Here is a 20,813-nt window from a genome sequence, read left to right as displayed (position 1 = left end):
TGAGTGGTCACTTAACATTCTTTCAAAGTTACAACTCATCTGAAAAAGGGGACTTATGAGCCAGATTCAAAGTTCTGATCGTTAGATCCCGTCTGTAGCCGCGTGACTGAACTTTAAGTGCTCAGCAATATGGCCACACTTGCAGCTTCCTGCAGTCACATGACTGAGTTTTACAATGGTTTTGCTGAAAACTAGCACTTATGTTTCTCAGCAAAAATGCACCTATCCATTGGTTCACTTAATGACCACTGCAAAAAAAAAAGTTGTAAAATCAAGCCAGTCACATGATTGACCCATGTGATGTTTATAAAGATTATTCAGTGCAAATAGAAATATATATTATTTCAGCAGCAAGGAAGATGAAGCAGTAATGGTTAAATTGATTGTTCTATTCAAACGGGAGAATATATTTATGTTGTTTATTTGGATATCACTTCTGGATTTTGGGCTTGTGGTTAAAAAAAATGAAACCTTGATTTTCGCTTTGCTGATTAGATAGATTTGTTGTTATAGAAATGGTTAGTTATATTCTAATGTGTAAAAGTAAGGAGTTGAGGTTGTAATGTTGTTATCTTTTACTATGCTAAAAAGAGTTGGAAGTCAATGCCTTTTTCTTTCTTCCCTTGTACCTCATATTTTCTTTCCCCTTTTCTTTTTTCTTCCCTTAATTTCCTATTTTTATTTTTCTTTACAGTTTATACATTGATAAACAATAAAAGTTATATATAAAAACATGATTGACCCATACAACTGGAAAAGGTGGTCTCCATGATAGCATCCATCAAGGACTATTTTCTAGAATGACCTAATGCCTAAAACAAAAGTCCATTAGGATGGCACAAGAGAATACAATTATGAAAGCTGTGTTGGAGTATCATGATGCAAGGCCAACCCTTTTGTACATGCATTGTGATGTCACACAAATGTATGGAAGGGACAGAGTTATCATGTTTTATCATGTTAATGAAAGCAGTAAAATCCTGCAGACCTCCATGCTAATGTCCCTTGCTTGCTTTACCAGACTTTTTCATGCTCCTTAGAGATCTTTCATTGATCAGGGACTCAGGAGAACATTATGCTCCTTCTCCTAGCTCTGTACTTTAGTTTCTACCTAAAGTTCAAAATATTCTGTCTAGTGAAATGTGAAGGATTTGTGGATGATCTCTAAACCTGTGTGATTCCAAGCCAAACCTCATTTAGGGAGATCCAGCCTGAGACAAAGTTATAAGTATATATGTATGTATTATGCTGTCCATCTCTATCATTTTTGTGATTCCTGATGACATCACCCCTCAACAAAGCTATCTCTGAATTTTGCAACATCTTATCAGGTCCTTTTTGGCAGAAATGCAAACATCAGAAAAACTAAATATCCAGCAGATTTTGAATTAAAATTGATGTCCTAGCTTGCAAATTTCATAGCATGGAGCAGCTCTGCAACGAAAGCTGGAATTAGGTTAGTGTTATGGGGATCCGCAAGACTTATTGTGTTTCTCTGAAAATAAGACCCTGTCTTATTTAAGCGCTTAGCCTTATTGCCATGCACTCAAAAGCCCGATTGGGCTTATTATCAGGGGATGTCTTATTTTGGGGGAAACTGTATAAATCTTTTTCCTAGCAGTATTTCTTTTCACATTGGGCATTATATAAAATGGTTCAGCTTGCTTCAGTTTGGTTTGATACATGTTAAAATCTATAAAAGCAAAAGGCAGAACTAGTTTTGTCATTGAAAACCAATTTTATATTAGAGATTTCCATTTCTCTGATCAACTTCCTACCTTTCAAATTAAAGCCAGAAAATATTATGCCCTGTTATATGCTTGTTTCTCCCTGTTACGAGTTTTCCGTGCAATGTGACAGGTCACTGCAAAATTAGCAAACATCACAACAAAGATGAAAGTAAGTATGTAAGTAACCTATATTTGCATATAAAGGGATGTGCTATAAATTATGATCATTATCCATTTTTTTCCCCTGTAAAGAAAGATCTGCACTGGCAGCGCATTTGTCATGACGAAAGCAATATGCAAATGCTGCCTAATTAGGATCCCCTGAGACCTATTTCAAGAAAGTAAACAGTAGCACTTGGAACTGCTGTAACACTAAGGAGTAATTTCGGGCCTGTTTAAACTAACAGAAACATCATAATTAGCTTCAGTGGCCTGTGGATCAGGTTTGAAGGATTCCCATACGACAGGCGCACTTTTCAAAGAAATTGGGATAAAAGGAAGGGCTGTCCCTTTAATGTCAAAGACCAACATCTGCAAGGCCATTTGCAAAGGCTCCAGATTGCTCCCAACGTGCAGCAATCCAAGGCAGTGTCTTCGTAGCTTACTAAAGTCACGTCAAGCATTTTTTTAATACAGGCAATTATCTCCGAAAACTTTGGCCTGCTTTAGAGAACGTTTCTAGCCTGACTTCTCCGCTCATCAAAATGCTCTGCAGTGTATTTGATGTGGAAGACAGTAGGACAATCAAAGCTTTGCAGGAACCCTGTGTTTGAAAATAAGGAAATTCACTGTTAGAAGCAATGCTCTGTCAAAATCTGTCTTGTAGTTTCTCCAAAAAAAAAAAAAATCTTTTGTGTTACAAAAGGGGTTTCTAGTTTTGTTTTGTTTTGTTTGTTTTATTCTCAGGATGTTTGAGGAATTCTAACTCAAAAATGTCAAAAAACCTGTTTTTTTAACTTATTTTGTAAAGGATGCTACTGTTGTTAGTTTCTGTTACAATTCTATTATTCCATCATTCTGAAGTATCTCTGGCTGCTCATATTTTGAAGATAAATAGCATTCCTGGGAAAACTTTCCCCTTTAATTAATGGGTTATAAGTTATGGAGGCTATCTTAGCCACCAAACAGATCACTATACCATGAAAAGAAACAGTTTACAAATACCCCTTGGCCACTATGTAGCTAAATATCCCACTTCATCCATGAGAATACATCAAAATCGTTTTTGAAACGAAATGTTTTTGTACAGAAATTATCTTTCTTCAAATAGAAGGCGGAATGTCCAAATGTCACATTTCTTTTGCAGTCCAGGCCCAAATAGACATGCACTGCAGTGCCCACTGATGGCGGGGGGGAGAGGGGCTGGGGGAGAGGGGCTGCAGCAAACTAAAGTGGCCAATGGGAGCAGAGCAGATCTGAGCCGTGGACCACCTCATCAGTGAAGCATGCTAGATCAGGTCCATGCCTGAAATTGTAGTAGAAAAATGGAATATCTACTTTAAATTTGGAACAGTTGCCTTAACTGTGGTCTGGAGATGAGATACAAAGGCAATGTCACTAGGATATGTTGTATAAAAATGCTTTTCAGGTTATGTCAGGGGTGCTATTCTGACAGGTTCTGGAGAACCGGTAGCGGAAATTTTGAGTAGTTCGGAGAATCGGCAAATACCACCTCTGGCTGGCCCCAGAGTGGGGTGGGAATGGATATTTTGCAATATCCTTCCCCCAGGAGTAGGGAGGGAAAGGAGATTTTGCAGTATCCTTCCCCCGCTACGCCCACCAAGACACGCCCACCAAGCCACACCAGACCCACCAAGACACGCCCACAGAATCGGTAGTAAATAAATTTGAATTCCACCACTGGGTTATGTCTATGTCAGAGGGAAGGGAGATGTAACATCAAGCTTTTGATTGATGATTCTGCCTGAGTATTTTGAGTGACTAGTTTGAAGGGGTGCTTCACTCCCTAAAACACCGCTCCAAAAGATACTCACAATTTTGAGACATATACAATTCAGCTGCAACTATTGGAAAACCACATTTTTATTTATGGTTTGTTTATTAAGTAGTCTTGTAAGGGCACCCAATTCAAACAACATGACTCTGAATGGCACCTAATAACCAAAAAGAAATAATAAACTCATAACTTCGAAATATATGCAATATACAAATATAAGATACAAAACATGAAATGGTAACCCAAAGAGGATTCCACCTAACTGGTCCCTAATGCCTGGGAGAAAATCCAAATCTTAATGGCTTTCCTAAAGCTGACAAGAATTGGGAGCCATCGTATATTGGGTGTGGGAAAGAGATTGTTCAGAGATAGCCACAGAAAAGGCACATTTCTTAGGTGCCATAAAATAACCAGGTATAAAAGAAGAAACCTGGAGCATGCTCTCCAAATGGGAGTGTGTGGGATGGGTTCTTGGGAAAAGGGAGCCCCCTGGTCCTATGCCACATCTTTTGAATGTCAGATTGATGCAGGGGTGAAATGCTCCCGGTTCGGACCAGATCGCCTGATCCGGTAGCGATGGCGGCGGGTGGTTCAGAGAACTGGTAGCAAAAATCCCTGCCCCCACCCAACTATGCCCAGCTGAGCCGCACAATCATCAGAGGCTTTTTTTTTTTTTTTACTTTTAAAAGCATTTTTTCTACAACCTCTTCCACCGAAAAAATGCTTTTAAAGTTTTTTTTTAAAAAGCCTCTGATGATCGCGCGGCTCAGCTGGGATCGTCAGAGGCTTTTCAAAGCATTTTTTTCTGCAACCTCTTTGGCCGAAGAGGTTGTAGAAAAAATGCTTTGAAAAGTTAAAAAAAAAAAAGTTGGCCTCGCCCACCCAGTCATATTACCCACCCACCCCAACCAAGCCACGTCCACAGAACCGGTAGTAACAAATTTTACATTTCACCCTTGGATTGATGTGTAAACCTGATGGCAGCATGATTCATTTTTCATTGCATGTTGTTCATAAAATTTGAGAAGGATGTTACATTTCTAAAATATCTCTTGACTTTAATAGGGCACTTTAGTTGAGGATCTTTAGTTGGCAAACTTGCCTGATTCCTAAATGTGCCTCTTTACTAACACTATATAGTATACACAGTATACAAACCAGTGGTGAAATCCACTTTTTTTTACTACCGGTTCTGTGGGCGTGGCTTGATTGGCGTGGTGTGACTTGGTGGGTGTGGCTTGATGGGCGTGGCAGGGGAAGGATATTGCAAAATCTCCATTCTCACCCCACTCTGGGGCCAGCCAGAGGTGGCATTTGCCGGTTCTCTGAACTACTCAAAATTTCCGCTGCCGGTTCTCCGAACTGCTCAAAATTTCCACTACCGGTTCTCTAGAACCTGTCAGAACCTGCTGGATTTCACCCCTGATACAAACCCTTAGTGTTTATGGCTTACTTGGGGAAAGAAAAGAAATGGGATGATTAGAAGAAACAAAAAAGAAATCAACAACTTCTTAGAAAACAAGGACATTTCAACAAAACATAATATTGCACTTCCAATGCAGACAGTTCATAAGTGCAAAGCAAAAATCTTTATTAAAATCTAGAATTGTATTCCTTCCTGTAAGAGTATTGCAACCATCCCTATCAGTTCACCTACAAAATCCAGAGGATTACACTTCCAAAACTGCAGTGATCTGATGTAGGTATCTTTCTTTGAAATACTGTACTTTTTACAATTATTTATCTTCTTCGATCCTTTCAGGGCCATTGCACTTTCCCAAGCAGTTTGTAATGACAATTTCAAAATCCCTTCTTAAAAAAAAAAAATCATGTTTCTTTAGCAAATGGCAGTAGATCTTTTACTGTTTCAGAGCTTTGTTCCTGTTCTTTCTCTTAGACTCTCTGTCTCCCTCTACCTCCTCCCACCCCCCCACCCCCCCACCCCCACTTCCCTTCCAATCTCACATTTGCATCTAGCAGACATTTTGGAGAGGCTAGTAAATATCAAGCAAATGGTTTTAAAATTATGTGTCCTTCTAATTATGGGGTGTGCATGGCTCTCCAGCTCAACCGCCATGTGCACACCCATATGCTAGCATTTTGCAAAAACACAAGCATGATTAAGGATTGACGTTGCTACTGAACGTTCCACTCTTTTGTCACATGCAACATCTTTAGATCAAGTCCTATGTGTTTGCTAAATGAACACATGCACGCACACACACACACACACACACACACACACACACAGAGAGAGAGAGAGAGAGAGAGAGAGAGAGAGAGAGAGAGAGAGAGAGAGAGAGAGAGATGCAAATACCATGACAGACAGTTGACTAATATAAGCTTGAAACATAAAAGTTTTGCAGCTATCTGATGAAGGGGACAAGGAAGATGATCCTTGTCTCCCTGCTGGAAGAATATGACAAAAGAGAGCATACTGCAAATAAGTCCAGAGAATAACAGATTTCTTCATTTGCACTAGAAAAGGGACAAAGTTGAAAGGGAAATTATTGTTGGCATGATGTCAATGGGTCCCCAGCTTTGCCGAAACTCAAGGGAAAGATGTAAACGAAAGTAATGCAATTGCATTACTTTTTCTTTCTACCAACAGTGGTTTTTAAAAACACCATAATACAAGTGCTTGAATTTCCTTGGTCCTGCCAGTTAATGATGATTTGTTTCTACCAATAAAAAATTAAAAGCTTTTGATATGAGATGGGGAAACAGTCCATTAAAATGCCACAGGATGGAAACTACCGTAATATTTAGCTTACAAAAATGACACAAAGCTTAACCATTATATCCTATTTTTACTATCCCAAAAGAAAAAGCTTGGAGCAGATACGGCAGTTCCAGACATGCATTAATAATCCTCCCAGCTAGTAGGGTTTTTGTCTTGTGTGGCAATAAAGGAAACATATAATTGAATCAAAAGCAGTGGTGGGTTCCTCCCGGTTCAGTCCTGTTCAGCCAAGCCGGTAGCGGTGACGATATGACGTCACCGAACCGGTTCTCCCCCCCCCGCCCTCCCACGTTATTCTTACCTTTTATTTGGTCCCACCCCCAATCTGTTGCTGCCTCCTGAGTCCCAGCTGATGACTAGAGGGAAAAAAACGGTTTAAACTCTTGCCGCGGGGCTTCAAAGGGCCGCCCTACAGCTGATCTGTGTTTAAAAAAAACAAATGAGTTGGGTCGTAAGTGCGAGGACTGGTCGTAAGTGCGAGGACCTTCCAGAAATGACTCTGACCAGCTAGCCACGCCCACCTAGTCACATGACCTCCAAGCCACACCCACAGAACCAGTAGTAAAAAAATTTAGAACCCACCCCTGATCAAAAGTGATGGGATGGATACATGCCAGAGCTATATGTAGCAATAGCAATAGCACTTATATACCACTTTATGATGCTTTACAGCCCTCTCTAAGTGGTTTACAGAGTCAGCATATTGCCCCCAACAATCTGAGCCCTCATTTTACTCACCTCAGAAGGATGGAAGGCTGAGTCAACCTTGAGCCGGTTAGGATCAAACTGCTGGCAGTCAGTAGAGTTAGCTTGCAATACTGCATTCTAACCACTGCACCATCATGGCTCCTGGACATCAGAATATGCAACAAATTTTGCCGTAGTTCCTATGAAAGGTATTGAAGAAAGCCTTCCTCACTTAGTTTACAACATGTTGCCTTTCATGGCAATATTGTTGTTCTTCGGATTCATCTGTTTCACAGAAAGTTCTTCAGTTCTTGGCAGATTTCCCAAATGGATGCTGTCAAGATGTGTTGGACAGCACTCATATGTAGTGCCTGGAGGATATTGGAATGTCGATGAGATTTTAATACTAATCCAAATCCAAACTGAATAGGTTTAGATAAATATTGGATGTACCCAAACTGAAGTAACCCAAATCTAAATCTAATCTTGCATAGGAACTCCATGCAATCATGTCCCACCCCCACCATTCCAAATCCAACCCCTCCCCCCCAAAAAAGTGTACAAGTTTAGGTAGTCCTCAATTTATGACCACAATTTTCTGTTTTTTAGTGAGACATTTGTTAAGTGAGTTTTACCCCATTTTGCGACCTTTCTTGCCACCGTTGTTAAGTGAATAGCTGCAGCTGATAAGTTAGTAACCCGGTTGTTAAGTGAATCTCGCTTCCCCATTGGCTTTGTTCGTCAAAAGGACCTTTTATTATTTATTATTTAGACTTCTGTACCGCTTCATAGTGCTTTACAGCCCTCTCTAAGCGGTTTACAAAGTTAGCATATAGCATATTGCATTAGCATTAGCATTAGCATATTGCCCCCAACAATCTGGGTCCTCATTTTACCCACCTCAGAAGGATGGAAGGCTGAGTCAACCTTGAGCCGGTGAGATTTGATCTGCTGATCTGCTGAACTAGCAGTCAGCTGAAGTAGCTGCAGTACTGCACTCTAACCACTGCGCCACCTCAGCTCTTGGGACACAGCAATGATCATAAATATGAACCAGTTGCCAAGCATCTGAATTTTGATGGGGATGCTGCAAAAGTTGTAACTGGAAAACGATCATAAGTCCCATTTTTCAATGCCATTGTAACTTTGAACGGTCACTAAATGAACTGTTGTAAATCAAGGACTACCTGTAAAGTGTCCAATCTCTTTTGTGTCTGTGGCTGTGGCTGTGGCTGTGGTGTGCCCAGCAGCCCACCAAGAGGAGACTGTCCCAGAACAGAACATCTGAGCTCAACCCAATGCTCTTCCAGCGTAGCAACTGGATTGTCTTCTTGGGAAGTTTTATTTTGGGGAAATAAGAAAAGAATGCCACAGAAAACAAACTTCAGACTGCCTCCAGTTTATATACATGTCCTATTTAAACATGGTGGCAACTTCATGCCATGACAAACAGGACATCTGAATGAGCTTTACCACATATACTTTTTTAGACAAATAACCCTCACCTATTGAATGAAGAAGTTCAAAATATACTTCTAATTGTTCCTATCTAGCTGTAATTATCCATTAAGGAAACGGAGCACCAGTTTTGAACACCGATGGAAGGTCAGCATTACAGAGTTTTTCCCTTAGCTATCATGCCCTTAACTCTTTTGCACTCATCTTTAATAATTTAATAATAATAAGCTGACTTTGTATAAAAAAGAACACCGCTTAGTTGGGGCCGAAAGCCCTACTAAGCAGGTATATACAAAAGTTTGAAGGCTATTGCTTAACGCATTGTAAGCCGCCTTGAGTCTCCTGAAAAGGGCGGCATATAAATCGAACCAATAAATAAATAAATAAATAAATTTGTTTTGTAATTGTCCTTATCCACCATGCTAGACATTAATCTATATTGTTAAAAATATTTTCTGTGGCATGATGAATGCCTAAAAATTTGGTTTGAAGTTATCACCAGATATCGTATTTGTTTCCATCTCATGGCATGAGAGGTTGAGAGGTTCTATCAAGGTACACCTTTGTCAGGCTGTGCTTAGGGTAGGGGTTAGGGTTAGCATGCTGGCTGAGGAATTCTGGGACTTGTAGTCCACAAGTCTTAAATTTGCCAAGGTTGGACACCCCGGTTTAAGGCATCAGTTAGCTTCAATCCAGTCCTGTTCACATCACACACAAAAGTAAGTCTTTTCTCTAACAAAACACACTGCCACTTTGTTTTCTCTCTCTCTCCATCCAGAATATTTTGCATTCTTCCTTTGTCATTGGGCAAATACGCTTGTTTATGAGACACGACGTGTATCTGTTTATTGGAGAGAGGGTCATAGGTACAGTGTTTATATTAGGTGCATTGTTCCGTGTGATAATAGCATAATTTTGTTCATTGTTTAAAACCCACATCTCGGTTAGTGAATGATTATTTACGACAAGTGAAGAGAGCAGTTCAATAATGAAATAAGCTATCAGATGATCTATCCCATCAAATAACAAAATAAGCTACTGAGTAGGAAAAGTGCAGCTTGATAATAATTACAGGTTCTATGCTTTCAGCCTTCTCTGCAGTTTTATTTCAGTCTTGAGTCTAGCAACCATCCTTTCCAGCACCCATCACAATTCTTCCTAGGTATCTTTTTTTTTTTTCCTTTTCCAAGGAAAAGGCATGCAAAGAATTCATCTGAAGTTTCAAAGTTGACCTGAATCATCTAGGACCGTGATGGTGAACCTATGGCACGCGTGCCACAGGTGGCACACGGAGCCATATCTGTGAGCACATGAGCATTGCCCTAGGTCAGCTCCAGCATGCATGCGCATGCCGGTCAGCTGATTTTTGGGCTTTCCGGGCCCACCGGAAGTCAGGAAATTGGCTGTTTCCAGCCTCCGGAGGGCCTCCAGGCGGGTGGGGAAGGCTGTTTTTGGCCTCCCCAGGCTCCAAAAAAACCTCTGGAGCCTGGGGAGGGCGGAAAACAGTCCCACCGGGCCCACCGGTAACCTTTTTGCCGTTGTGTGCCAAAAGCAGGGGAAGCAAGAGGGGGTCATGTACACATGCACAGGGGGGGCGGGGTGTGGGGGGCATTGAATTATGAGTGTGGGCACACACACACACGTGACGCCCCTGCACTCCCCCCACTTTTGGCACACGACGGCGAAAAGGTTAACCATTACTGATCTAGGATATAGACTGCAATTCTGGCTGGCTCATTGGGGAAGGCTATTGGATAGAGAATTTCTCACCAAATGATGCTCCGGAATTTAGGAAACAGATTTAAATGGATGACATTCCAGAATTGGAATGAGGAACTGGTGAGTCATCTGTCCCACCTTATCCAAAGTCTAGTTTTCCCAAAGTCTTTAACTCTGCCTGCAGATGGAATTAGTGGAGAGGCACAATAAACTTACAGCTTCCCCCCAAGGACCCCTGCTTGAGATAGTTGTTTCCAGTGGTGAAATTCAATTTTTTTTTACTACCGGTCCTGTGGGCGTGGCTTGGTGGGCGTGATGTGGCTTGGTGAGCGTGGCTTGGTGGGCGTGGCAGGGGAAGGATACTGCAAAATCCCCATTCCCTCCCCACTCCTGGGGGAAGGATATTGCAAAATATCCATTCCCACCCCACTCTGGGGCCAGCCAGAGGTGGTATTTGCCGGTTCTCCAAACTACTCAAAATTTCTGCTACCGGTTCTCTAGAACCTGTCAGAACCTGCTGGATTTCACTCCTGGTTGTTTCCCAAAGCCTTTAATTCTTATACTCTGAATCTCTCAAGGCTAAAATACGTAAGTTATATTTCATGTTGCTTCATTTCCAGCTCTTATTGACTATCGTGAAAAGATAGTGTCTCCTTCAAGCCAAATTCAGTTCCTATAACATCCATGGAAGTGGTCTATCATTATTTTTTTCCATGCTTTTTAATTTTATTGTCTAATCCTGCACCTAACACTTCTGAATAGTTTCCCATCTGAGTACAGTGCCTACAGGTAGTCCTCAACTTAACAGCTATTCATTAAGCAACCATTTGAAGTTATGATGATGCTCACAACAGACACATGGTCGCAATCCAGGCACTTGCTGACCAGCTTTGACTTACAACAGTTTCAGCATCCTGCAGTCATATGATCACCATCTGTGACCATCCCAGCCAGCTTCTACAAGCAAAGTTAATGGACTGGGGAAGCTGCCAGGAGACCACAAGACCCGGTCACATCATGTCTCACTTAATAACTGTAGGTGATTTGCTTGAGGACCATGGCAAAAAGGTTGTAAAATTGGGATGGTCGTGTGATGCCTCACTTAACGACTGCACCACATAATGAATTTTCCAGTTCCTATTGTGGTTGTAAATTGAGGGTTACCTATATCAAATCTAACTCTGCTTAGATTTTGAAAGTCAAACAAACTTAGCTAGACAACATTACTCTAATTAATTTAAACTCATTCAGAGCTGAATTATTCTTCATGGCATGATAGATGCCTAATCTTCCCAGGCCTTCAAAATATAAATTTGCATGAAAATGAGTTGTTTCCAAACAAATACACTGAAGGATTAGTTATATCTGGAATGAACTGCCATGTCTTCACTTTTTTAAAAAAAGGTAAATTGGGGCACTATTATTTAAAACATCTCTATATCTCTGTCTCTGTCTCTGTCTCTGTCTCTATCATCTGTCTATCTATCTATCTTTCTATCGCTCTTTCTATCTATCTATCTATTTATCTATCTATCTCTATCTACCTACCTACCTACCTACCTATCTCTATCTATCTACTACCTACCTACCTACCTATCTATCCATCGCCTACTTCCATTCCTAAGCTTTGAAATCTGTATGTCACATCTGGGACTGAGTTTTTCTTCCGTTGTTGCTGATTTTTCATTTTGGAACCTTATCATTGCGTTTATACTTAAATTGTTTTCATATCTACGCCACCAAGAGCCTTGGTGGTGTAGCAGACTAAAGTGCTGTTAAGTAGCACCAGCTGCCTGCAATTACTGCAAGTTCAAATCTCACCAAGCTCAAGGTTGACTCAGCCTTCCATCCTTTCGAGGTAGGTAAAATGAGGACCCGGTTGGTGGGGACAATAAGCTGACTTTGTATCAAAAAAAACACTGCTTAGGGAGGGCCGAAAGCCCTACTAAGCAGGTATATAGAAAAGTATGAAGGCTATTGCTTAACGCATTGTAAGCCACCCTGAGTCTCCGGAGAAGGGCGGCATATAAATCGAACCAATAAATAAATAAATAAATATCTGTGCCTATGGTACCTAGAGACATGTTGTTTTGCGGCAATTTACAGAGAGAGATGGAATGAGACACACAATTGTCATTTTTAAGAGTAGCATCATATTTCTTATAGCAGCAGTGGCTACATGAAAAACAACAAAACTCTTATTTCAACTTCCCACCTACTCTAAAACTCACGCTGGCTTTGCTGCTTATAGCATGTCTCAAAAATACCTTGTTGGTGTTTTGTTTTTAAATTTGTTTCTTTGACTCTGTGTTAATTCCTGGGAACTGCCTAGATTAGTCCCTGCAATTTTCTTAGTAAGGATTTGTGGAAATGATTTGCCCTTGCTTGCTTCTTAGGATTAAGAGAGCAGCCTGCAGCTTTGGGCTCCAGGCAGGACTAAAACTCATAGTCTCCTGGTTTTTATCCTGATGCCTTAACCACTACTCCAATAACAATAGCACTTAGACCTATGTACCGCTTCACAGTGCTTTACAGCCCTCTCTAAAAGGTTTACAGAGTCACCATATTGCCCCCAACAATCTGGGTCCTCATTTTACCGACCTCGGAAGGATGGAAGGCTGAGTCAACTTTGAGCCAGTGAGAATCGAACTGCAGAATTATCCTGCAATACTGCATTCTAACCACTGTGCCACCATAGCTCATAACCTAGTAAGGCAACAAGACAGAACTTGGATGGGTTCCAGTGGTGAAATCCAGCCAAATCTATCTGGCTTGCACAAACCGGTAGCACCGGTGGCAGGAGGCTCCGCCCACCTGCCGGGACGTCATTACGTCCCGTTTTTGACCCTCTGCACATGCGCATGTACAGAAAAGGCATGCGTGCTCCCATTCCCGAACTGATAGCGAAGGTAAGTGGATTTCACTGCTGATGTGTTCCCAAGTAACATATGAGTCTGTGTTTCAAAACTAGATTGCATGATCCTCTACATCTGTCTTCAAATGCAATTTAGTTAAATGCAGGAGCAAGTGATTTTCTTACCAAAATGTTTGCTGCCTATCAGAGATGGTTTATTTATTTATGATCTCCTATAACCAAATGTTTAATCTTCCTACAAACTGTTACTAAAGCAATTCATTCAAAGCATTTTCATTTATAAAAAAAAAAAAGTAGAGAATGGGGGAGTCATGTCTCCAATACCTAACCCTTGCAATTTTCACTTTCCATATGTTAAACCTAGGACTGTTCCAAATTGTTAAACAAACATTTTAAGCAAACAGGGCTGATTTTTAATTCCTGTGCTAAAAACACAGCTTGGTACGTAGTCATTGTTTAGTTTCAATTTTGCAATAAAATGAAATTTTAACATGCATATAAAAGGCATCATAGGTGGACGTGCTTTTGAAAAGCTTTGAGAAAACTGTATTTTGATAATATGCATTCTGCATCCCGCATCAGAAATCATAGCACCATACAATAGGTATGTATCTACAGTCATTATTGATTCAATTAGGATTGTAGATTCAATTCAATTAGAATTGGCAATGAGACCCATACAATTAAGTCAATTTGATTCAGATCTATGAACACTATAAAAAGGGGGGGCTTTTGCTCATATGCAAATGTTCTTCCAAATTGTTGAACTGATTCACAGGCATCTCATTCAGATCATCAATCCTGACACCTGGTTTATTTCGGAAAGTTAAGCTATTAATTTTCAAATCAAATCTCAGATTTCAACTTCACATACGGATAATTAAGTGCGTGTAGATAAAATAGATAAGCAAACTCGTCCTAAAAGGAAACTTTCCTCCAGTTTCAATAAAAAGAAAACATGCATCAAAAAGAAGTAAACCTAATGTCTCCCAACTATTTCCTTTCTTCAATGCTCCATATTTTATTTTTGGTACTTTTTGGTATTTTTGGTAGTTGAAGCTTTCCTCTAGCTCATGGGTGCCCAACCTTTTGGCTTGTCTGAACTACACTGAACTACACTGAGTGAAGAGGAATTGTCTTAGGCTATGTATAAAATGTATAATAAAGTTAATGTATATAAATATCAAAAAATCACATAATAATGTTAAACATTTATGACCTCACTGTTATCACATTACTAGCTGTCCAGGGCCACATGCAGCCCTTGGCCTGGGGGTTGGATGTGCTTGCTCCAGCTGGTACCCTTCAGCTAGCTAGAAAAAAAAGTTAGCTACCCACTAGCTAGCTAAAAAAGAGATGTAATACAATACATGGGAAGGACACAGAGATAGGACACTGATGATACAAATCCAAGTAACTTGCATAAAACATCATTTACGTATTATGCTTGACTACAATCTATTATGCTTGACTACAATGGAAATAGTAGTTGTTTTAGCCCCTCGATGTTCAACAGACTATATCTGGAAATTGTTGAAGAAAGTGAATTCTGAATTCTGAAAGTGATTCTGAAAAATCCAGATTTTTCTCCCAATCAACTGTGCTTCTATGTTCCACCAGATCTCATCTCAGCTTTTTTTTAAAAAAAAATATGTCATTTGCATGCAAATGGCCCCACCAGGGCCGGATTTAGATGAAAAGAGGCCCTAGGCTATTCCACTTATGAGGCCCTTTCACCTATAGTGAAAGTGTAATTTTAATTTTGCTAACAATTTGAATGTAGGCCCCTCTTGATCTTGAGGCCCTAGGCTGAAGCCTAGTTAGCCTATAGGAAAATCCGGCCCTGGGCCCCACATTTATTCCCTGGGGCCTCCTAGTTCCACCTCCTGTCTTGGAAAGCTACTCATAGTAAGTTCGGGTCAGCCTTCCCACTGTTATTTCTTCCAAAGATTTGGAACATTTCAGATAGTAGTTGCAGTGTAAAACATCTGGAGGATACCAGAATAGTTGGTGGCTAAACTGGTATAAAACATCTTCTTTTCATTCTGGATATTCTCAATAAGTGGTATGTCATATCGTGAAGCCATTCTAAAATAGGATTCCGTCTGGGGGAAGATAAAACTATTGAATGAGGGGACTGTTAATTAGCACTGAATCAAGAAAGCTGCCCATGGAATATTAGGAAAAATAAATAAATGTTCCTGCTATTTTTTATTTCCTTCTGAAAGCATTCTCAATCGGTTAGCTGCTAGAAACCTCCATGCTGCCATAAAGTACAGCTGGAACACTTTCAGACATTCAGATATAATCTTGAATATTTCTTGAACCTCAGAAAAAGATGACCTACCTGAAACCAGTCCAGGTACTGTCTTTTTGTTTCCATCTTTCTTCCTTCCACAAGTTTTCAGCGCAGCAGCTTTCGGGAACTACAAAGCACAGGTATAAATGTTGAACAAATTACACATCCGGTTTTATGACAGCAAGCTCCCCTTCTTTTGTTGGCTTCTGTCCATTAAAAGCAATTTGGAAGGATCATCAGAACTTGAAAGGGCAGATCAAACAGCAGTGAAAATCGCAGCTGCATTGGCCCCAATTCAGAGCAAACTCTAAAGAGAGCTGATAATTTATTCCATTTGAGATATATAGATATTTTACAAGACTCCCTTTCTGCACATGGGTCTCCCTGCTTTTCTTTACGGTGCAAAAATTCAAACATGTCTTTAATTTTAAAAAAGTGTTTTATACATTAGTTGCAGAGGACATTTATTACGAATGTTGTACATATGTTTACATACATAATGATGTATTGTTCCAAATTTGGCTTTCATTTTAAATTGCATTTTACTTAGCAATTTCCATAACCATCAGGAGCAGTCAACTTCGAGAAGGTAAATTATCTTCCATAATTTCAGGCCTTTTCATTTTGCAGGTGGAGGGCAGCTGGGATGAGATTGGAAAGAAAACAACATTTAGACAAGAGTATTGGCTCTGTACTTTGGCGTCTGTGGTGCTCCAGCTGTAACCTGATGTTTCAAAATGGAGGGCAAGCTGAAGCAACTTAATTTAAGAGACTGAGGGCCATCAGCAATTGCTCCTTCAAAGTAACCAAGGAAATGGCTAGCAATATGCGCAGTGCTCCCAAGAGCAACGCTGAATCCCAACACCTGACTTTTACAAATACAAGAAAAATAATTTGCCTCCCAAATAGATCACACTTCAGTTGATACAATCTCCACAAATATATTCAGCTTTCGTATATATTGTTTGTTTGTTTTTTTGCTCAGCTTTCTTCCCCCCCCACCTTTTTTTTTAATCAAAGTATTTTAGGAATGTCCAATAGAGATATAAAATTCTGAAGAATATCATCTCCATATGTAGCTGCTTTGCAAAGATTTAAAAAAGGAACAAGTAAAATGGCATGCATATAAAACTTCTGGTACAAATGCTTTGATTATATATGAGCAAAAGATGGGGGCTATTTTAAGTAACTGGGGTTTTTTGACATGACTGCTAGTAGTGGAGAAGACATCTGCTGACAGTTGAAGGTCATCTTTAACATTAGATTAGGAATAAATTCTCAGAGATGCTTTATCTCTATGCATGGTCTCCTGCTTCTGGCCTTATGCTGTGTTATATCCCCCACACAGACAAATGCACAGAAGCATGCCCCAAAATATATTCTGTCTTGTTTTTCTTAAGCATTAAAGGAGATGCTGTGGCATTGATTATGTGATAGCCCTTTTTAACAAATCCTGATTGTTTCCTGAATTTTTCTGGCCTTCACATCTATAGAAATGTCTTTAAAAATCTATATTGTGATTGGTGTTGTTTAACTTATTCATAAATGAGCTAGCATTGGGAATGAGTATATGGTGATTTCAACAAATTATTTAGGATAATAAAGCCCCAAAGGAGCTTTAAACTGGTAGAATGGTAGCAAAATGACAATTCTATGTTGTTAAACGAGATATAAAGAGCAAACTATTTATATGCTCAGGCTCCAATGACTTTGTGTCAGTGATGCACAAAGGGAGAGTACTTGTATTCCCAAAATGGGCTTCACAGCTTCAAGAGCAAGTTTGGTGCAGTGGTGAAGGTGCCAGCCGAGAAACCAGGAGACTGGGAGTTGTAGTCCTGCCTTAGGCATAAAAGCCAGCGAGGTGACTTTTGGCCAGTCACTCTCTCTCAGTCCAAGCTCACCTCACAGGATTGTTGTTGTTGTGGGGAAAATAGGAGGAGGAAGAAGTATTAGTTATGTTCACCACCTTGAGTTACTTATAATGTAATAAAGGTGGGAGAAAAAGAAAGAAGGAAGGAGGGAGGGAAGGAAGGAAGGAAGGAAGGAAGGAAAGAAGGAAGGAAGGAAAAAAGAAAGAAAGAAAGAAAGAAAGAAGGAAAGAAAGAAAGAAAGAAAGAAAGAAAGAAAGAAAGAAAGAAAGAAAGAAAGAAAGAAAGAAAGAAAGAAAGAAAGAAAGCTCCAAATAGGAAACTTTACTCTCACTACAAACCCTTGGTATACCATTGTTACCATCTCTTAATGCTAAATTGAGTGGAATAAGACACATTGTCCATGATAAGGTAATGGTAGAGGTTCCCCTTGCACATGCTAGTCATTCCCGACTCTAGGAGGCAGTGCTCATCTCTGTTTCAAAGCCGAAGAGCCAGCGCTGTCCGAAGACATCTTGGTGGTCATGTGGCTGGCATGACTAAATGCCAAAGACGCACAGAACACTGTTACCTTCCCACCAAAGGTGGTCTCTATTTTTCTACTTGCATTTTTTACATGCTTTCGAACTGCTAGGTTGGCAGAAGCTGGGACAAGTAACAGGAGCTCATCCCATTACACGGCACTAGGGATTCGAACCATTGAACTGCCGACCTTTCAATCAACAAGCCCAGCATCTTAGCCACTGAGCCATTGTGTCCCCCTTGTGCCTGATAGGACATGCTAAAATACTGTTTCACTTTTCTGTGGATCTCTTGGGTCCCGTATCCAGTGTTTTGGTCCATCTCATGCAATCCATGGGCAGAACAAGTCTCTGTCTGAAGTACCAGCACTCTTTCATTAAAAAAAATAAGTTGGCCAATGGAAGGTTCATGTAAGACATATACAGGATATAGGGAAAGTGGATACTTAGATGTTTGGGGCCACTCAGTGAAGCTGAGTGATAGAAAATTCAGGGCAGGAAAAGAAGGAAGAAAGCATTTCTTCCCTCAGTGATCTGTTTGAATCACAATCAGATGTTGGATTAATAGGTATCAAAAAGGGATTGACATCTTCATGGAGCATGGATAAGGTTACTAACCATGATGACACAATTATTATTTTTCAATACCATTTACTAGAGAATGTGATCTGAAGAATGTTTTCATGCTTATGTCCTACTTGTGGATTTCTCAGAGACTTTTGACTGAGCACTGAAGGCATAGTTAGCATCATACTTCATAGATTTCAATTGGTCATTTCATGTTAAATCAGCCAGTTTGGTGAAGTAGACAGGACCTGGTTGGGCCAGGAGGGGGGAGCCCCCCTTGTTGATATGTGCCCACCCAGTTTCCGTGCATTCCATCAGCCAAGGTCACAGGGGAGGGGCGGAGTGGTAGCGGTTGTCATTAACGAGGGTCTTGGACTGAGGGAGGCCACTGTTCCTCAGACGGCTGGATGTGAGTCCCTCCTTGTGAAGTGGGGTCATAGGGTGCAGTTGGGCTTGCTAGTCACGTACCTGGCTCCCTGCCACATGGCAGCAGCCCTGCCCGAGCTGCTCGACGTTATAGCCACGGTGGCGGTTGACACCCCCAGGCTTATGGTCATGGGGGATTTTAACCTGCCATCAGTCGGCGAGACGTCTGAGGCGGCTCGGGAGTTCATGACGGCCATGGACCTGACCCAGTTAATTTATGGCCCTACTCACATGGGGGGACACACACTGGACCTGGTTTTTGTCTCTGGACAGTGGTTGAGTGATCTTGAGATAGGGGATATAGCAATTGAACCCTTGTCATGGTGAGATCACTCCCTCCTTCGCCTGGACCTTCAAACCGCCACACCCCGCCACAGGGAGGCGGAACCGACCAGGTGGTTCCACCCCAGGCGCCTGATGGATCCTGATAGGTTCCAGATGGAGCTTGGGCCATTTCCTGAGGTTCTGGCACACGACTCGGCTGAGGACTTAGTAGCCGCCTGAGATAGGGCGGCTGCTGGGGCTTTGGACCGAGTCGTGCCTTTGCGGCCTCTGACCCGGCACCGGTCTCACCTGGCTCCTTGGTATACTGAGGAGCTGAGGAAGATGAAGCACCAGAAAAGACGCCTAGAGAGCAATTGGAGGGCTAGTCGTTCTGAATCCGACCGGACACTGGTAAGATCTCATATTAAGGATTACCTAGTGGCGATAAAAGTAGAGAAGAGTAACTACTTTTCTGCTCTTATTGCATCATCAGATAATCACCCAGCTGCCCTGTTTAGGGTGACCCACTCCCTGCTCCACCAGGGGGCACGGGAGGACCCCTTGGAGGGTAGAGCTGAGGATTTTGTACAATATCTGTATGACAAAATCGCTCAGATTCGGGAACAGCTGGACTCTGATTGGGTAGATCCAGGGGAGATGACAGGGGCAGGTCCTGAAAATATTATATGGGAAGAGTTTGATCCTGTGACTCCCGAAAGCATGGACAGGATACTGAGCAGACTGAGTGCGGCCACATGTTTATTGGATCCATGTCCCTCCTGGCTGGTGCTGGCCTCCCGGGAGGTTACACGAGGCTGGCTCCAGGGGATTATAAATACTTCTTTGAGTGAGGGTGTCTTTCCCGCTGCCCTGAAAGAAGCGGTGGTGAGGCCCCTCCTCAAGAAGCCCTCCCTGGACCCGGCTGTGTTAGCAAATTATCGTCCTGTCTCTAACCTTCGCTTTGTTGCGAAGGTTGTTGAGAGTGTGGTTGCACGACAGCTGCCTCAGTACCTGGATGAATCGACTTATCTAGATCCATTCCAGTCGGGCTTCAGGCCCGGGTACAGCACGGAGACGGCATTGGTCGCATTGGTTGATGATCTCTGGAGGGCTCGGGACAGGGGTTGCTCCTCTGTCCTGGTCCTATTAGACCTCTCAGCGGCTTTTGATACCATCGACCATGGTATAATGCTGCACCGGTTGGAAGGGTTGGGGGTGGGGGGCACTGTTTTACAGTGGTTCTCCTCCTTTCTCTCCAACCGGTCTCAGTCTGTGTTGACAGGGGGGCAGACGTCGACCCCGAGGCCCCTTGTATGTGGGGTGCCGCAAGGATCGGTCCTCTCGCCCCTTCTGTTCAACATTTATGTGAAGCCGCTTGGTGAGATCATCTGTGGTTTTGGGGTGAAGTACCATCAGTACGCTGATGACACCCAGCTGTACATCTCCACCCCAGACCACCCCAATGATGCCCTCGAGGTGATATCCCGGTGCCTGGAGGCCGTACGGATCTGGATGGGGAGGAACAGATTCAGGCTCAACCCATCCAAGACCGAGTGGCTGTGGTTTCCAACGTCCCGATATAGTCAGTTGGCACCATCTCTGACTATTGGGGGCGAGTCGTTGGCCCCCACAGATGGGGTTCGCAACTTGGATGTCCTCCTGGACTCACGGCTGTCTTTAGAAGAGAATATGGCGGCCG

General features: G+C 41.8%; 1 long non-coding RNA gene across 1 annotated transcript in view; it reads right to left on the bottom strand.

The window, feature by feature from the left end:
* Positions 1 to 225: 225 nt before the first annotated feature.
* The window catches only part of LOC117674204 (uncharacterized), an 81,824-nt gene continuing 61,236 nt past the window's right edge, over positions 226 to 20,813 (bottom strand). Inside the window, exons 8-11 of the long non-coding RNA XR_015731319.1 lie at positions 15,965 to 16,109; positions 15,517 to 15,595; positions 7,169 to 7,317; positions 226 to 2,493 (exon numbers count right to left, since the gene is read on the bottom strand). This is a non-coding gene — a long non-coding RNA (uncharacterized LOC117674204). The remainder of the gene's footprint in view (positions 2,494 to 7,168; positions 7,318 to 15,516; positions 15,596 to 15,964; positions 16,110 to 20,813) is intronic.

This window comes from Pantherophis guttatus, chromosome 1, assembly GCF_059756535.1.
Source record: "Pantherophis guttatus breed Tessera chromosome 1, ASM5975653v1, whole genome shotgun sequence".
Lineage (NCBI taxonomy): Eukaryota > Metazoa > Chordata > Lepidosauria > Squamata > Colubridae > Pantherophis > Pantherophis guttatus.
Note: the sequence above shows the minus strand (reverse complement) of the source record. Positions and strands in the feature narration are given on the sequence as shown.